The sequence below is a fragment of the Hipposideros armiger genome, unplaced genomic scaffold (assembly GCF_001890085.2).
Source record: "Hipposideros armiger isolate ML-2016 unplaced genomic scaffold, ASM189008v1 scaffold_32, whole genome shotgun sequence".
Lineage (NCBI taxonomy): Eukaryota > Metazoa > Chordata > Mammalia > Chiroptera > Hipposideridae > Hipposideros > Hipposideros armiger.
Window position 1 is genome coordinate 335,817 of NW_017731382.1, and position 17,885 is coordinate 353,701.

A 17,885-nucleotide genomic window follows, 5' to 3' on the forward strand; every position below is an offset into this window, starting at 1 on the left:
CCTGCCGCGGCCGCCGCGGTCCCTCCCCCGTCACCTCCGAAAGGGGAATTTTCCAGCTGGTAATTTCTGCTGCGTCAACGCCCGGCCCCAGGAGGCAGCCCGGGGGCGTCCTGGCGCCCCCCGCCCGCGCCGCCCTGCGCGCCCCCTGCTCGCGCCTCGGAGCCGCACCCGGACCCGCCCGCGCCGAGTTTGCCAAGAGTCGGAACTGCGGGAGGTGGGTGCGGGCGGGTCCCCGCGCCCTGCCCGGCCTTGGGGGTTATTGTCTCCCCTTGAAGCCGGGCACCGGCCTCGTCTCTATTTTAATTACCGGCTGAATCGGGGCTGCAGGGGCCTCGGGGCCGGGCGGCTAGAGGCGCGTGGAGGGGACGAGGCGCGCGGAGCGGACGGGGCGCGCAGAGGGAGCGGGGTCCGCTGCGAGCCGCGTCTTTGTTTCTCTGTAAATAGACATGTCAGTTTCACAGGGTAGCACGAGTCAGTATCTGACAACTCAATCCTGATGGCAAACGGGGAATTCCTGCGCCAGGAGCAGGGCTCTGGCTAGTTGGGGTTCCCCCAGCCCCGCCGACAAATTCATTATCGTAGGGTTAGCGGACCGCGTACAATAGGGCTGCATCTAGGAGCCTGGGTAGGAACCAAATGGGGCGAAGAGCAGATATTTTCTGACACTGAAGAAATATAAACAAAAGAAAGTTTGACTGAGATTCTCAGCGAATTTCCTCATGCTTTTCCCGCTACAATCTCAGCGACGCATTTGTGATGGGTTACAGTGGCAAGATTGTTACCGGCATTGTTTAAAGAAATGCTAATTAGGCAGCGTGTGTAGCAACCGGCTGTGCGCAGACACCTGTGCACCGAGTACTCACGTGCATTTTAATTGTATCAGTTTGTAGAATCTGTCATATTGGGTTTATTTTCAAAGGTTTGGTAACAGACTTAGGATTCACTCTGTTGCTGGCGCAGGCTGCTTTTGCAAGGCGACATTTCCACCCCACGAGAGTGGAGGACAGTTTGTTCACGGAAAGGAAATGTATAGAAGGGATTTTTTTCACGTGAATACCGAGGTAGAGAACAGTATTTTAACAAAGCAAAGCCCTTCTGTTTGGTCTAGTTTATGGTAGTTTTAGATATTTTGAAGTGAAACTTTGGGACGCCTTGTCATTTCAGAAAGGACTTAGTGGGTGATAGGTGTGCTTAGGCAGAAGTTACTGAAGATTTAAGTAGGAACTTCAACACTGTGTCCCCTGAAAAGCTAGTAATTACTTTCCCTTCCTTCAGTGACGGGAAGAAGTGGGGGGGGGCACTGTGAGAGTTCTCTTCCCCGTGGTGGAATGTGCTCATTCCAGGCTGTCCAGAAACCCCAAATTCAGCCTCAGGACCACATTCAGGTAAGCCTCCCATCGACACCATGGATGTAAGAACTTTCTTTTCAGCAGATGAGATCATTCCTGTTCAGGTATAGCTGTTTCACGTTTGAAAGCAGGTTGTTCCTGTGCTCGGCTGCAGTCCACGTCCACTTCCCGCTGCTTGGGGCTGGCCCACTGTTTCTGCAGGGGCACTGGCCCTCTAGGATACTGTGCCCCACTCAGTTATCCAGGGGCAGCATGACCCCGTGCCCCTCGTCACATGTCAGCCTTGAAAGGCTGAGGTGACACAGTGGAGCTGCTCCAAGGACTTGGAGGACATACTCTGAAGTGTGACACCCTTTTATTGCTAGATGCTGTATTGCTTACAAACATGTTCAACTAAATTAAATTTTAGCAGAGTGAACTTTCAAACATTGTCCTTATGTGGGGTTTTTCAAATTAAGGGAAATTGGGCCACTGTGTCCCTGTGGTCTGTGTTTCTGGGACAGCCGTACGACTCTCCTGCTTTCTTCTCAACCAGAGGTCTTGGACCAGCCTCCAGGAGCGGAGGAGACCCACTTTGTGTGGGGCGTTGAGAAAGTGTGAGCTGGCGTTAACGCCTCACGTTGGCAGCACTCTGTGCTCAGAGGCCCTCTCGGCTGCTGTGTTAAAGTGACAGGAGAGTTCTAGAAACCATTGCTCGTCTTGTCCCCACATCTCATGTCGCAGCACCTGCCACAGCAGTCCCCTGTTCTGGGGCTTATGTCCCTGCCCAGCTCATGTGCTCAGGAAAATGCCAGCGTTTTCTTGTCTCTGACTTGACATCCTTTACCCTAATGTTGGCCGAGTGATGGCAGATTGTCAGGACGTCTCCTGTGAACCCCCACCCCCACCCCCATGAAGAGACGCTCCTAGTGCTACAGCTTCGCGTCAGGGGCCTGCCTCCTAAGACTTAAGTGTGATGTCCTGGTCTCATCCTGCTCTCATGTCCTCTGCTGTCTGGGGTTTTGCTACGGCCAGTGTGGCTGGGGTGTCAGGCCATGGGTCATCGAGTTTTTGCCCCCTTCTCTGGCCTAAATACTCCATGTGCCTTGCACGTGCACTTAGGCTCTGTGTCCTGGGCTGCTAGTGGTGACAGGATAGGCCTGTGGTCCTGCCTGTCGATGGAAGCGAGAACTAACTTTTTCTGACCCAGTGAAAAGTTGTTCCGTTGAAGAATGAAAACCAGCTAGACCGCTCAGATTTGACCTCGGTGTGATTTACGTAAAGTTTTCTGTTCGTATCTGTCAACAGTGCCATTTGACTCTTGCAGATTTAAACATTACTGAGTACATGTTTTTAAACATTATTTGGATTTTAAAAAATCACTAACCTCGGTACTTTAGAACAGAAAGTTAAGAAGTAATGTGAGTGTTTTTTCAGCAGCATTTACAGAGCTTTCGTGTTTTGACAGATGTGTTTTTTGAGTCATATCAGCGACAGTCCCAGGGTTTCTTATTAATGGCAATTCTTTGGCCTTATTGAGGACTTGCTATGGAGCAGTCTTTAGGCCAGTTGGGGACAGAGTTCCTGCAGAGGGGCTGGTGATCTGTTGGGATGCGGGGGGTGGGGAGGTGCACAGGGACCCCCTGATGTGACCTGGTGTGGGTGACAAGTGCTAGTGAGAAATGGGCCCGAGAGCTCAGAGGAGAGCTCAGAGGAGGACGCAGAGCAGAGCACTGGGTGGACAAGGGGTCGCCTGAGTGTCTGGACACGACTGGAGGGAAAGGGTGTCGTGTAGACCCCTCCCATCCCTGCCCAGCGCTGTGCCCCACTGTCCAGCCCTCGGAGCAGATTCTGTCCTATAACCAGTGAGAGGGCAGGACCCTTTGGGGGCTGCCTGGCTGTGGGATGGGCGTGAGAAACCATTGCAGTTTCAGACTTTGCCTTCCCAAGCTCGTGGCCCAGCACGCACGGTCACTTCCTGTAGGTCCACACGTGCAGACCGCGTGCTCACCTTTTTGGAAGAGCGGTCCTTTTCCTGGTGTTCCGAGCGGCACCCCCATCACGCTCATCAAGCGGCCGGCTGTGCAGTTCCCTCTCCCTCTCGCTGTCTCTTTCAGCAGGGCGGCGTCTCTGTTATTTCCAGTTGCCCCCAAATGGAAGCCACCACGACTGTGGGGACAATCGATTTTCATTTATTTATTTATAAAGATTTTATTGGGGAATTGGTGGAGGGAAACAGACAAGTTGCTGTCCTTTTGTTTGTCAGTCTAGTTGTGGAGGACGTCGCTTCACTGGCCCACGTTGGTACTATCATTGTGCTCTTCCCGGCTGAGGCAGTCACTTGCCGGCCATTGGATGGCTGCTCACGGCAGCTCACGCTGGCTGCCGGCCGCTGATGGTAGCTCACAGCAGCCCACTGCAGCCTACGCTGTTGCCGGCGACTCACGGCAGCCCACCTCCAGGTCAAGCTGTTGTTCACCATCTTAGCTGTAGAGGGTGCAGTGTCACTGGCCCATATGGGATCCGAACCGGCGACCCTGCTGCTCAGAGCTGGTATCCCAAGCCAACTCTTAACCAACGAGCCACTCGGCAGGCCCTGATTTTTAAAATGTCCCTTATTTAGGTAAAATTTGGACAGCATCTCCACTTGCATGGGATACAGGTTTTTTTTTTGTTTGTAAGACATTTTTGTTTCTCTCTTCGCTTTGTCTCTCTCTTCTGTATAATCTGCAACTGCTGTGCAGAAAGTGTCCCTGCCTTAGCTGACATGTGCTGCACACGAGGCCCTGTGTCACACTGTCCCTTCTGTGTGGAGCAGAAAGAAGGCACCTCTGTGTCTTGGGCTGCATTCAGAGGTTTACGGGTCTCAGATAGCAAGAGCTGCCTCTGTGGAAGGTGGACACGGAGACAGCACAGTCCACATGGCTTTGGGCAAGTCACTTTGTCAGTGTGGGTCTCCGGCCAGTGCAGGGTCAGCCTGTGCTCTTCTCTCTTCAGTGACACGATGCCCTGGGGCAGGAGGGAAACGATGACTCTTAATTGGGCAGGAGAAGAGGAGGCTGCCAAGCCCAGCCTGTTCCTGTCTGCGGTGCCCGCTGCTCTCCAACAGACTTCGCAAGCGTGTCCCGCAAGCAGAGCCAGAGCTCAGGTGCAGCGCTGGGCTGTAAGAAATGCGCAGAGCTGGTGCTAGGTTTCTGGAGCGTGGGGGGCGGGTGCAGACGGATAGGGTTTCTAGAATCCACAGATGGCCTAGTGGCAGAGGTGCAGCCTGTGAAGTGAGTGACACATCTGCACAGCACCCAGGGCGGTCCGTGCGGAGGGGAGATCAGCCCAGTGGGGACTGAGGAGATGGGAGCTGACCACAGCGAGAGGGTGGACTGGGCCAGTGGAAACCCCATCGTGAGTGTGGCCCAGCAGGGTCAGGGAGGAAGCCGAGGGCTGCCCCTTGGTATGTGTGGCTTTAGGTGTTGTGACTTTAGCAGAGGAGGCTCAGGCCATGCAGAGTGAAATGGCAGCGCCCATGTGGCTGGTCAGATGCGTGACCACGGGGTGGGGGGGCTCTGGAGCTTGGAGTCCTGCTCACATGTGGTTGCTGCCTGCCCAGGAGCACTGGCACGTTGGCCCGGACCTGCCCTGAGCCTGTGCTCCCTAAAGAAGCTTCGCGCCCCCTGAAACCTGCCATCTGCACTGAGAACCCGCAGTTCAAACGTGACTGGGTCATTTGGACCAGCCCCAGGGAGGGCGCTCTGGGCCCACATCCTCTTACAAAGGGAGCGAGGCAGTCTCATGTGCTGAGGTCCCAGGAGGAGCGAGTCCACCACAGGAACTGGGACAAAGGAGTGGAGGATGGGGACATGAAGCCCTGGTCTGGGGAGTGATCGCAGGTGCGGCTGCAGGTGTGCTGGACCAGAGCTGTGGTCCGGGCTGGCCTTGCCCTTGGGTCCCCTCCCTCGCAGCAGCTCTCCCAGCATGTGCAGTGCGCTCGGCACCAACCCGCTTTCCCTAAACAGCGGCAGCTGACCAGGTGCGCCTCTGCACGCCCAGGGCCCAGGTGGTGCCGAACCCCACGGCGGTGCTGGGCCCAGGAGCCCCTCAGATGCCCGCCCTCTGGGTCTGTGTGCGCACAGCTTGGCTCTGGAGGACTTCCAAGCTTTCAACGGATTCTTGTTTGGGGCCTGTCACACTAACAAGGTGATGGGCCTGGCAGGGGTCTTTCCAGGACAGGCACTCTGTCTGCTCCGTGATCCCCATCCGGCTGCCCCGACAGCGTGGCCTGCACACAGGTGGTGCCCTTTGCTTCATTCCCACCAGTCAGATCTCTTAGTTCCCCTCTATCAGCTTTCTTCTCTGTTTCTGAAATGTTGATGGTGAGAATTCACCGTTGAGTAAGGTCACAGGTGGTGACTTTCCTGTACAGGCCTTCTTAGGTAGGAGAAAGTTTTGAACAGAAGTCTTGTCGAGTCCTGAGCAAGAGACCAGGTGCCCCATCGGCGAGCACTGGGGCCCCTGCAGGTTCGTCTCCTGTCCTGAGCACTTCTGGAACCTCACAAAGGTCCTCTGTCCTGTGATTGGATGAGACTGCGTGTGCGTTTGTAATTTTTGGTTTCTGAAGGGAAGCTAAGGGAGTCAGGACATTTGTTAAACTACGGCTGTGGTTCCTGTCTGGAGCGCGGGAGGCTCTGTGAGGAATTCTGTCCAGCGTCGCATCACATACCAAAGCCCGTTTATCTTATCTTGTCGCCTTTGCTTTCGTTTTCGGTTCTGCACGGGTAGCTCCATAAACAGGAAGTAGACGTGTTTTCCAGGAGGATATGTTTCCCAGAGCCGCGGTGATGCAGAAACATGTGTCTGTGTCATTTCGTCGCTTGTATTTTATTTTGTGCAAAAACCGTTTTTCTTTACCCTCACAGTGTTTTAAAGAACTTTTCAGAAAACATCAGCAGGGGCTGGCCGAGTGGCGCTTTGGTTAAGAGCTGGCTTGGGACGCCAGCTCTGAGCAGCAGGGCCCTGGTTCAGATCCCACATGAGGGCCAGTGACGCTGCCCTCTACAGGTAATATGGTGAACAACAGCTCCACCTGGAGCTGGGCTGCTGTGAGCTATGGTGAGCGGCTGGCAGCCGGCATGAGCTGCCAAGAGCTGCCGTGAGCGGCTGTCCAATGGCTGGTGACCGATCTGCCTCACCCAGGAAGAGCGCAATGATAATACCAATATGGGCCAGTGAAGCGACGTCCTCCACAACTAGACTGAAGAACAAAAGGACAGCGACTTATCTGTTCCCCAATAAAATCTTAAAAAAAAAAAAAAGAAACCATCAGCAGTCACAGTCCCCACCAGGGCACCCACCGTGCATCTGTGACAAACCCATGGGCGCTGAACAAAGCGGCTTTACAATTGGGTGCGTTTCGACTTTCCCAGTTGTTTTCCTTACGTTGCTGGCAGAATGAGACAAGAAGAGGAGTGACAAGGTGACACTGTCTTTGGATGTTCCTTGTAGTGAAAGTTGGGCTGACAACCGTCCCTGACTTTGGTCGGACAGGGCAGTGAACGTGTGGGTGTTGGCAGCCGGTGTTTCACAGTGTCCTGGTCTGGCGTCCTGGTCTGGCATCCTGATCGCAGCCGCCGGTGTTGCCCCCTTCAGTGTGCTGGGAACCCGATGCCAGCGAGCCTGGAACAGAAAGGCTCCCCGCCCGGGGTCCTGCGCGGCCGAGACAACTGTGCTTCTTGGCGGTGGAGCAGAGGCGTGAGTGCTCCCAGGGTGTGCGTGAGCACCCGAGTGTGTACGAAGTGGGTTGGGGAGGGTCAGTGCCCTGAAACACCTTCACCAGGTCCGGCCGATGCACTCCCGCAGGCCCGGGGTCAGCCAGAGACCGATGTGTCTCATCCTCTCGTGTTCCTCAGAGACTGTGAACGTGCTGTCCTTTGGGGAAGCCCAGCAGGCCGAGTGCCACCTTTCCTCCCACCTGTGTACCACCCGTGTTTGCGTAATATCGCTCGTGACAACCTCACCTTTTACTGAAACTCGTTTTTGCCTTGTCTTAGGAATCAAGAATATCCATGACATCAGGGTATATTTTTCTTGATACACGCTAAAAGGAGCACGTAACTGTTAGGTTAGATAAAAACGTGACCATGAGTTGGCCAGAAGCTGATTTTGGGGCAGCGTGGTGTGCAGACCACCCCGTGGGGTTCTGGGATATGCCTGGGTCCTCCCTTCACTGCATGGCCGCCTCGGGCGGCCCTTGGAACACACGTGTGTTCTCGGGCTCGTGCAGGCGTGCGGTGTGCACACCCCACCTCTCCCTCCCAGCTGCCGGGCGACCAGCACTCTGGCCCAGGGCGTGGGGCAGGGGTGGCCTTCCTCCCGGCTCTGGATTCTGATGGAGCAGCTTTCCGGGGTGAAGGGCTGGACTGACCCGGGCCCCAGCGCACACTGCTGCCGACGGGGCTGTGGGGTCTCCGGTGAAGAGCCACTCCCGCCCCGTGTCACAGCCCTTCCGCGTCGTCTTGACTGGGAGCAGCTGGTTAAGTCAGGTTGCTGTTGTGTGAGTTTCCTGGGGCTGTGCTAACAAAGTACCACAGACCTGGTGGCTTGAAGCTGTAAAGATTTATTCTCTCACAGCCCAGAGGCCGGAAGTCACAAATCCTGGCGTGGGCAGGGCCCACTCCTCCGAAGGCTCCAGGAGGGTCCTTCCCACGTGCCCCAGTGCCTGGCGGCTGCCCAGGCCTGGGTGTCCTGTCTGTGGGTGCATCACCCATCGCCTGTCATGTTCTCATGGCCTTCTCCCCTCCTCTAACAAGGACACCAGTCATGCTGAATTAGGGTCCACTGTAACGACCTCATCTAACCTGGTTTTATGTGGGAAAGCCCTGTTTCCAGATGAGGTCCCATTCCAGAACATATTTTCTGTGGGCTGACTCACCCCACGACACCATCCCAGCTTTTACCTGCCTGACGCATTTCCGCATGCAGTTCCCAATCCCTGGGGCTTCTCCGTCCATCACCAGTGTTGCCTGTCATGGCTGCCGTCCCCTCGATTGTACGGCAGGCCAGCGAGTCAATGACTGCGCCCACAGCAAGGTCCTTGGTCTTGGTCCAACAAGGTCCTTGCTCTGCTGGGTCCTGTGTCGTAGCAGGGGAAGTGACAAAGCCAAGACAGATGGTGACACTTGCTGTGCAGAAACGCAGAGACGCAGTGGACCCGGAGAGAGGGAGGGACGGGGTGAGCAGAGGTTGAGTGCGGGGTGTCCGTGGGGCAGTTGGGGGGCTGGCCACTGCATGTCTCCAAAGCAGGGTGTGCTCAGCTGGCACCCATCTTTTCACTGCTGACTGAATGTGTGCCCCCCACCCTCCAGGTCAGGCCAGGGCCTCTTTGTCCCCCAGGCAGCTGCTGGCCCCTTTTCAGGATGGCGTTTTTAGTGCCATAAGGTCCGCAAGAGAATGAAGGATAGCAGCTATTGAAATACAGTCTTCAAATTTCAAGAAGTTTCTTTTGTGCTGTAGTGACACGTGGCACTTAACACGTCACATAATATCATAAGGGACAGGTGTGAAACGCATAATTCTGAAATTGGGGTGAGCGCGGGAGCGGAAGTGTCCTGTGGCACCCGTGGGGGATGGAGTGTCCCCTGAGGAACCCCCTTTGCTCTTTAGAAGTCAGTCTGCAGGCCTGGGGCTCCGGCAGCCCTCCTATGCCAGGCAGGCGCGGGGTCGGGGCAGGAAGGAGCAGCCTGTGCTGTCTCCTCCCATGGGACTCGGCTCTGTGCAGCTCCGAGCTCATGGCCCCCTGCGGGCTCTGGGACCTGTGAGGAAAGCGAGAGCCAAGCAGAGCCCCCGTGGTGCCCCCGACACAGTGGGAAAAGGCGTGCGTGTGGACGGCCCTCGCATGGACGCTGAATTCTGTGTCGGAGATGTTGGTCTCCTAGGTGCTGTCCTGCCCCAGCAAGCCTGCCATGCCCACACCTTTCATCATTGGGTTTCATGAATAAGGAACTTGCTTTTGAGGGAAGGAGATCTGAGCAGATAGCGTAGGGTCACACCTTCTCCGCTCTGATTTCTTCCCATTTTTTTCTGATGAACTCAGTGTTGACGCAAACAATGTGTCATTGCCCCTCTAAGTTGGGCCCTGTTTAGTTTTTTGTTTTTTTCTAAAGATTTTATTGGGGAATTGAGGGAGGAAAACAGACAAGTTGCTGTCTTTTTTTCTTTTTTTTAGCTGAGCCATCCTGCCACCTGTTGGAAGCTCAACGGCAGCTCAGCTCGGGAATCGAACCGCTGTTGCTCAGAGCTCAAACTCTTGAGTGAGCTCTTAACTAACCGAGCCACTCGGCCGGCCCCAAGTTGCTATCTTTTTGTTCTTCAGTCTAGTTGTGGAGGACATTGCTTCACTGGCCCATGTTGGTATTACCATTGTGCTCTTCCCAGGTGAGGCAGTCTTTCACCAGCCATTGGACGGCTGCTCATGGTAGCTCATGGCAGCTCACTGCCACACCCCTTCAGACTACGCTGTCGCCAGGGACTCACAACAGCCCAGCTCCAGGTCGAGCTGTTGTTCACCATCTCAGCTGTAGGGGGCGCCGGGTCACTGGCCCTCATGTGGGATCTGAACTGGCAGCCCTGCTGCTCAGAGCCGGTGTCCCAAGCCAGCTCTTAACCAACCGCCACTCGGCCGGCCCAGGCCGGTTTAATTTTAATGTGTCAGTTTTCTTGGTCATTTTCTAATTGTCGGGACTTTGTTTCTTTCTTACAAAGAGCAGTGCTGGGAACTGGCGTCCTGGGTTGTTTCCTTGGGTAGAGTCACTGCTGGTCTGCGACCCACTGAGCGCTGCTGCGCCTTCTGGAAGGGTGCGCGTTTGTACGTCGCCACCATCTTTGGGTCTCTATGACTTCCCGTTAAGTTTCACCAGCTCCGTAATTCAGATTTTCCTTTGAACTCTTTTCTCAGAATCTAGTACATTTCTCTTGGTTCCTTTTAGGCCCAGATACCTTTAAAATCTTAACATTAAGTCATAGGATTAACTTGGATTTCAAGATGAGACACCTGCTCAGGCGTTTGCCCAGCTCCCCACCAGGACCTTCCCCATCAGGCTGGGGCAGGAGCGTGAGGAGGGGACGGTGTGTGGCCTCTGTGACACACAGCCTGCACTGGCCCAGCAAGCGCTGACTGGAGCCCCAGCCCCCTGACCCGGTGCGGGCTCCGAGAACAGTGAAGCTACCAGGAGGGACCAGGGGCGGGTGGGCCCCCTCCCCATGGGCTGTCCTGCCGAGCAGGCACTTTGAATGCCAGGCTCCCTCAGCATGCTGTGGTCACTTGTCAGTAGGGCAGATTTAGAGAGCCCCTCGTGTGCCCCCGCAGCTCCCAGACTGGCGGCCTTCCTTGGTGGACCCCCTCATGAGTTCCCAAGTCACTGGCAGGCCCCAGTTTTTTCCTTGTGAATCACAGAGTTTCATTTCTTAAAGCTCCTTGGAGCTGGTCCCAACCCAGGACTTAAGAGGGGGCTTTCCCAGGGAGCTGCTCTGCCTCCCTCACATGCCAGGGGGTGAAGGAGTGTCGGGGTGAGACAGGACCCTGAACCTCCATGCTCTCCCCTGGCCTCCATGCCTGGACCCCGCCCAGGAAGCAAGAACCGGTCCTTCCCCTCAGGGCCCTCTGAGCTGGTGCCCGGATGACTCCTTGTGGGTCCAGATGACCCCCCTAGGGCCGACTTCTGGGCTGGTCTGCCCCGCCTTGGTCTCCTGTGCCTGCCTCAGGCACCTGCCGGCTGACCAGGCCTCAGCCCCCTCCGTCAGAGGCTCCAGTGGCTGCTGTGAGGGTGCCAGGGACCACTCTGACCTGCTCACTGCTGAGGCCTGGTCAGTTCTGGGGCTGGCCGGTCTGCTGGTGTTGTGGACAGGAGGCCACGCCGTGGATACAGGACCTGTGTGAGGTCCCAGCTGCAGCTCTGTGCCCAGTCTGCTTGGTGCTCGCCATGCCACCACCCTAGTAGCATCCCTGTTCCTTGTCCCTCAGCATCTAATGCATGCCAACATGTGAAGGCCTGTGATCCTGCAGAAGTAACAGTGGCACCTGGAAACCTGCCAGCTGAGCGGGCACACTGCTGGGAACCAGAGCACACGCGTGTGTGTCAGGGGACACTCAGTGTGAATAAAGGCTGTGGCCCTTTGTCCAGGGCGGTGCCGGCCCCATGACTGCCATGCGTGCCGGCGGTTTCCGCGGCCCCCGCCCCCAGGTGGGGAGTGTGCAGTGATGCAGCTTTCAAGGAAAAGTGACTGATGAAGATGCTAGCGTATTACGCTTGACGTAAGCGAATGTTGCAAAGTGCTAACAAATGGTGTATCTGGCTAAGGGGTACGTGGCGGTTCTCTGAATTATTCTTGCAACTTTTCCACAGGTTGGAAAGAGATAAAAAAAAAAAGTGGAAAAAGACACGAAAAGACAGTGAGGTCACACGTCGCTTTTGTTCCTGCATAGACGCTCTTCTTGGCGGCAGGCAGCACAGTGTTTGGAGTTAACGTTTCAAGTCACAGCATCTCTGATTTAAAATACGCAGAAATTGTTTTTCTGCCTTGTTAAGCCTATCAGTTTTCTGTTAAAGAAAAACTAAAAAAATTTCTAAAGGTGACGTGTGGCTTTTGTAGCAAAGGCCCACAAAGTGGTAGCTTAAAACAACGGAAACGTATCTTCTCAAGTTCTGGAGGCCAGAAGTTTGGGGTCCAGGTGGGCAGACCTTGCTGCTCCCGCATCCCTGGGGTCCTTCTGCCTCATCAGCTCTCTGGGCGTCCCTGGGCTGTGGCCACATCCCTCCCGTCCGTCCGCCTCCTTCCTCACGTGGCCTTGCCTCTGTGCGTGTCTGCGCAGATTTCCCCTTTTTACAAGGACATCAGTCCCGTTGGGCTGTGACCTCATCTTGGTTAAATCTACAAAGACCCTATTTCCAAATAAGGTCACAGCCACAGGTGCTGGGGGTTGGGACTTCAACATGTCTTTTTTGGGGACACGATTCAGCCTGTGGCAAAGAATAACTATCTGTCTCTGCCTGGCCTCGACTTTGCTGTGAGCTGTAACTGACCCTGGACATCAGAGCTCACCTCGCAGCTGCACCTGTGATGTCAGGCTCTTGCTGTGACCCCAGAGTGTGTGTGCTGTCACGTCCGCAGTACGTCTGTGGTGCCCTGGTGGCTCAGAGCTGGATGTCTCGGGGTGAGTGGCCGGGGGGCACGCGGCCTCACTGCCCACCATACCACACATTTCCCAGGATCAAGAATTTGCCGTCTCGTGTCGCCCTCCTTCCGCCAGCACTTAATGTGGGAAGCTTAAAAAAATAGTTCTTGAGTTTACAATGTAAGATTTCAGTATCGCATGTTGAATGCACAAGGTGCTGTAGTTTTGCACTGAGCCTGTCCAGCATCAAGACGTGGTCCCTGTGGGGAGCGGCCCCCAGACTCGGGGTCACAGTGTGTGCTGTTGTGTGGGGAGCCCCGGAGACTTCTGGGACAAGGAGGCAGGGTCCGGCCGGGAGGGACTCTCCGTCCCTTTTGATTCCTCGCAGACTTTGCCTTTCCAGGTCTGACGTGTTAAACGAACGCGTCTGTATGGCCGGATGCCTGGTGCGTAACCTGGATGAGCGGATAGGAGTTTAGATCAAGCATGGTGTAAAGATGGAAGGTCCAGAATGGGACTGAGTCTACAGGAGGAGCACCAGCAGAAAGAGGTGACCTCTTCTCTTTTCTCTCCCCCACCCAACAAAACAAGAAATTCCCCCAGACCAACTTCCCACCCGAGGAAGGAAGCCGAGAAAGGGGAAGTTCTGAGAGCTGCCCGTTAACTCAGCCTCAGGTGGGCACGCAGCCCTTGATCAGAAACCTGCCAACCCGCCATGTCCTTTTCTGTGCTCAGGGCCCCAGGCCACACTGTCCCAGGTGCCGGAAGCTGAGTTAGGACGCCTGGGAACGCCGCTGATGGGTGCGCTTGGCGCTGGCCTCTGGGTTTCCCGTCTTGGTGGCTGGAGCCCTCGCGCAGTCCTGAGGCCTGGCGCAGTCCTCCACAGGCCCCAGCTCTGGGCTGGTTGCAGAGTCTCTCGCTGGCCCTGCCCCTCGCATTGTCACTGTCCTCGCTCTGCTGTCTCCGGCCAGACTCCCCACGCGCAGTGCTCTCGGCACCTCTGGGTTTGGCTCCACTCCGACCATCCTGAAACTCAGGCTCATTGACTCTGAAGGTTCTGTGGCCGACTGGGCTGGACCCTGTGGGTGCTGCTTCTGTCCCTGTGACGTTGGCGGGGCCGCAGCCCCGGGGCTGGGCTGAACCAGCCAGGGAGGGTGGCTCAGCGGCCTGGCACCCCGAGGGGTCAGGGCTCGGCCTGGATGCTGGGGTGGCTGCGCCTTTCTCTCCATGCCATCTCAGGTCTCTGCTTCCGCAGCAAGTGGCTGGGCACAGACCCATGGAAGTGCAGAGTGGACGCTGCTCCCTAAGGCTCAGGCCGGGACTCGATCAGTCCTAGGCCAGCGTCAGCATGGGGGGACCACCTGAGTCCCTGAACCCCAGCACAGGCCTCCTCAGACCTGACTGGTGTGTAACCCCGCTGGGAAGCGGGCCCTAGCCCACCCCCTCCCCGAGTGCCCCCACAGCACCTCTGGGCTGACCTGGAGGCTCGGCCCTCTGGGGGAGCCCTGTCTGGGCAGGTGGAGTGACCTCAGAGCAGGCCCAGGCTTCTGTGTACAACTGGGGCTGATATGTAAACAGATTGGGATAACATGTGAAGTGAATGAGACCTGGAATTCTCCTCCAGTTGGAATTTCACTGGGTGAAGACGCAAGACCAGGAGGCCACCCCCACCCCCGCCCAGCAGGTCCGCCCTGTGTGGTCAGGGAGGGGTGCACCCAGAGAGGAAGTGACATGTAAGCAGGTGGGCAGGCGCCCCAGGCCCCATGGGGGTGAGGGAACCGAAAGAGGCCTCAGCAGCAGGGGACAGGGAGGGGCCGGCCGAGGGTGGCTGGGCTTGGCAGTGGGCGGTTGGCCAGTCACAGGTTGGCATTTTTAGAAGGTCACGCTGGCTGCAGTTGGGAGATGTCAGGTCCGTAACCAGTGGTGTCAGTGCGTGCTCACCAGAGAAAATTCGGGCAGCTGCGCTCCCCGCCTCCCCAGCTAAAGGCTTCTTGGAGTATCTGTCCAGTCGGGAGGTCACTTTAAATTTTCAACTGGAACCATGAGTGTAACAAGAGGGCGCTTATAAATGCGCCATTAGTGGTTGCTCATCGCCCACCGCTGGTGCCTTAAGCTGGGCTTTGTAGCATGGAGGACACACGTCGGGGTGGCGGTAGCATCCCGTCGGAGCCGGTTCCGGTGGGCCCGAGGGGCTGATTTCCCGCACAGCGAGTTACACTGTCGGCCGGCTTCCACGGTGTTTCTGGTAGGTGAGGATGGTGCGAGTTCCCTACACTTACTCTCTCACCGTCCTGGAGGTCTGCCCCAGCCTCTCTCCAGTGTCTGGGGCCCCTTGACTCGGCATTGTCACTGTCCATCCGATCCTCACAGGCGCCCTGTCCAAACCTCCCCTTGGATCGGGGTTAGAACCCACCTCAGTGACCTCACCTCCATCACATCTGCAAGGACCCAGTTTCCAAGTAAGGTCACATTCTGAGGTTCTAGGACTGGGACTTCATGTGAAATTGGGGGACACAATTCAGCCCATAACACATGTCAACAAATTTGCACAGGTCTGTAGTTGAGCAAGAGCATTTTCACAAAAACGGGTTTCCGATAACTTGACTGAGGTATAATTTACATGCAAAACTGCTCTTATTTAGAGAGTGTGATCGATGTTTGCTCACGGCCCTGAAACCACCAGGTAAAGGTGTCCCTCCCCGGAAGCCCCCCAGCCCTTGGGAATGCACCCCTCTGGTCCCGGCCACTACTGACCTGGCTGGGCCTCCCTCTGTAGATCCTGCACCTTCTGGTTTCATGGAAAGGGGCTCATACACTCTCTCCTTGGCTTTCCTGCTGCACAGTTATTGTGAGATTCGTGTGTGTGTGTGTGTGTGTGTGTGTGTGTGTGTGTGTGTGTGTGTGTGTAAGTGACGCTTAGGCCGGCACGGGTGGGGAGGTGCCAGAGGCGCATGTCCCCCTTCCCGCGGAACGTGACCCGCTGTTGGGATAAACCTGCCTGTTTATCCGTTCACCTGTTGATGCGTATTTGGGTTGTTTCCAGATTCTAACTTAGGAATAAAGCTGCTGTGCATGTTTGTGTGTAATCCTTGCGTGGGCCAGTTTCCACTTCCTTGGGGTGGGTTTCTAGTGTTGGAATTGTTGGATCCTATGGTGTCTGTTCCACTATTGAAGACACTGCCAAGTTGGTGTCTTGTTTCCCACCAGCAGAGTGAGGGTCCCAGCTGCTCCACAGCCTTGCTGACCCCGTGTGGTCACCTCTCCAGCGGTGATGGGCGTGTGGAGACACCTCACAGTGGTCTTGCCGGCATTTCCTGAAGGGCTGACGAAGTCGAGCGTCTGCCTGTGTCTGGCCATCCGTGTATCTCCTTTGTGACGTGTCTATTCGAAATGAGGCCCATTAAAAAAAAAACAAACACAAAACCTAACCAAAATAATTACGAAGAGCAGTTTTTAGGGGAGCAGAGGGACCGCCGCAGACGTCTGCCGTGAGGCTGTGGGGAGCTGCTTGGCCGCCCGTGATTAGGATCAGACGGGGGTTTGGTCCCAGCGCTAAAGGCATCTTGCTTCCAATTTAAAACATTTGTTGCTTTTCACTTTAAGGACAATTTTAAATAAGTTTAAGTTAAGCCTAGCTGATATACGGAAGTTAAAAAGTCAGAGAGAGAGGAGAAGGTGAGATGAAGCCTGCTGTGAAGCAGCTTTGAGAGGGATATCCCATCCTGCGAGTAGTTCCACGTTCATGAGTGTGGCTTGGTGACTGGACCTCGGGGAGGAGCCTGCTGGCCAACGGGGTCCCACGTCCCTGCACAGACCTGAAGCTTGTGTGCCTGTAATGGGGACACAAGGTCTAAATTGGAAGTTTGCACTTTTATTTGAACAAATTGCTTTCCTGGTAGAGCTCCTTAAGGAAAAAAGAAAAAAATCACCCCATCCTGCTCCCAGAATTAAGACTTTGAACACACAGTGCAACAAATGAAATGTATTCATAGCAGCTTTCTCATTTCATGGTTGTTGTGCATTTTGCGATGTGGTGATTTATTTGGCTTTTACCCGTGAGGCATTAGTAGCTGGAAATGGCACCGAAAGCCCCAGGCGCGTTGCCCTCCCAGACAGGACGGGCTCTTGGCTGGCACCCTGTCATTACATGGCCTGCTTGGTCACGTGCATTGTCATCGTGGTCCTGGTTGTCTGTGGTGGGCATGGGCCAGCTCACAAGCCCAGCACTGTTCAGGCCAACATGACTCTTGGAGTTTGGTCCGCCACGTGGATTCAAGTTGGTTTGGTGCCAAAGTAGTTGTTTCACAAGTGATTCTGGCCGAAACTGAAGTATCTCGAGATTAGCGAGTTGGAAATAAAGTAGATAGTAGAGAACCTATAGGAGAAGTAAAAGCGAGGTGTTTGGGAACATGGTATAGACACGGTGTGGCCGGGAGGTGGTGCTGGCATCACTTCTGTGCCGTCTCAGGAACCAGTGCTGTGACAGGTGTCCCCTTTGCCCCTTGGTCTCAGCCAGCACTTATCTTAACGTTACAGTGACATGGCATCTATGCCCCTTGTGGACCACAGGTTCCCCTCTGAAGGGGTCCCTTACTCATAAGGGTGCCACATGTGGACCTTTGAGTGCATGAAAGTGCCCTGTGCCCTGTGATGGTGGTCAGTTTATCCATCCACAGGTGTGAGTCCACATGTGTGTTCCCTGGACAGGTGTATGTCCTGTGGCCAGGTGTGTCCCTTGGATAGGTGTGTCCCGTGGCAAGGTGTGTGTCCCCTGGACAGGTGTGTCCTGCGGCCAGGTGTGTCCCCTGGACAGGTGTGTCCTGTGGCCAGGTGTATGTCCTGCGGCCAGGTGTGTCCCCTGGACAGGTGTGTCCTGTGGCCAGGTGTGCCTCCATTAGATGGTGTCCTCCACCAGGGCAGGGCAGGTGCTTTGCTGTCCTTGCCCTCATGCTGTGAGCTTGCTTTAGTTTGAAGTGTGTATCTCACATGTCAGTAGTTATATGACACGACTAGCTGTTCTGCCCAGGGTGCTTCCATTTTTAGGGTCGCAGCTGCTGAAAAGCAATGGGCAGCTGGCCGCAGGGCAGCCACTCTTCCTCTGCGGCCAGGTGGGCGGGACCCCCATGAACGTCTTCCTGATGCCAAGAGCCTTGACTGTGAAACGCAGATGCACCCGCTCTCCGGAAGCTTCTGCAGGGTCGATTATGTACATCCTCCGCATCCCCACAGCAGGCTGATCTGTGTTACAGTATCATTATTTTATTTTATTTTTAAAAAAGATTTTATTGGGGAATTGGGGGAGGAGAACAGTGTTGGGGAATCAGGGAAGGGGAACAGACAAGTTGCTATCCTTTTGTTCTTCAGTCTAGTTGTGGAGGACGTCGCTTCACTGGCCC

The 17,885-nt window shown here is 55.5% G+C and overlaps 1 protein-coding gene across 5 annotated transcripts in view; it reads left to right on the forward strand.

Annotated features, from left to right (window-relative positions):
* Positions 1–17,885, forward strand: part of ZBTB46 (zinc finger and BTB domain containing 46) — a 47,720-nt gene that overhangs the window by 3,330 nt on the left and 26,505 nt on the right. Inside the window, exons 1-2 of one of the 5 annotated variants that reach the window (XM_019637168.1) lie at positions 14,248–14,258; positions 14,346–14,351. The exons of 1 other annotated variant lie outside the window; for it this stretch is intronic. The gene's annotated coding sequence lies outside the window, so the exon portion shown is untranslated. Of the gene's footprint in view, positions 1–6; positions 215–1,202; positions 1,386–11,930; positions 13,040–14,247; positions 14,259–14,345; positions 14,352–17,885 lie in introns of those variants that run through there. 3 more of the 5 variants (XM_019637169.1, XM_019637170.1, XM_019637171.1) reach the window with 3 other exon arrangements.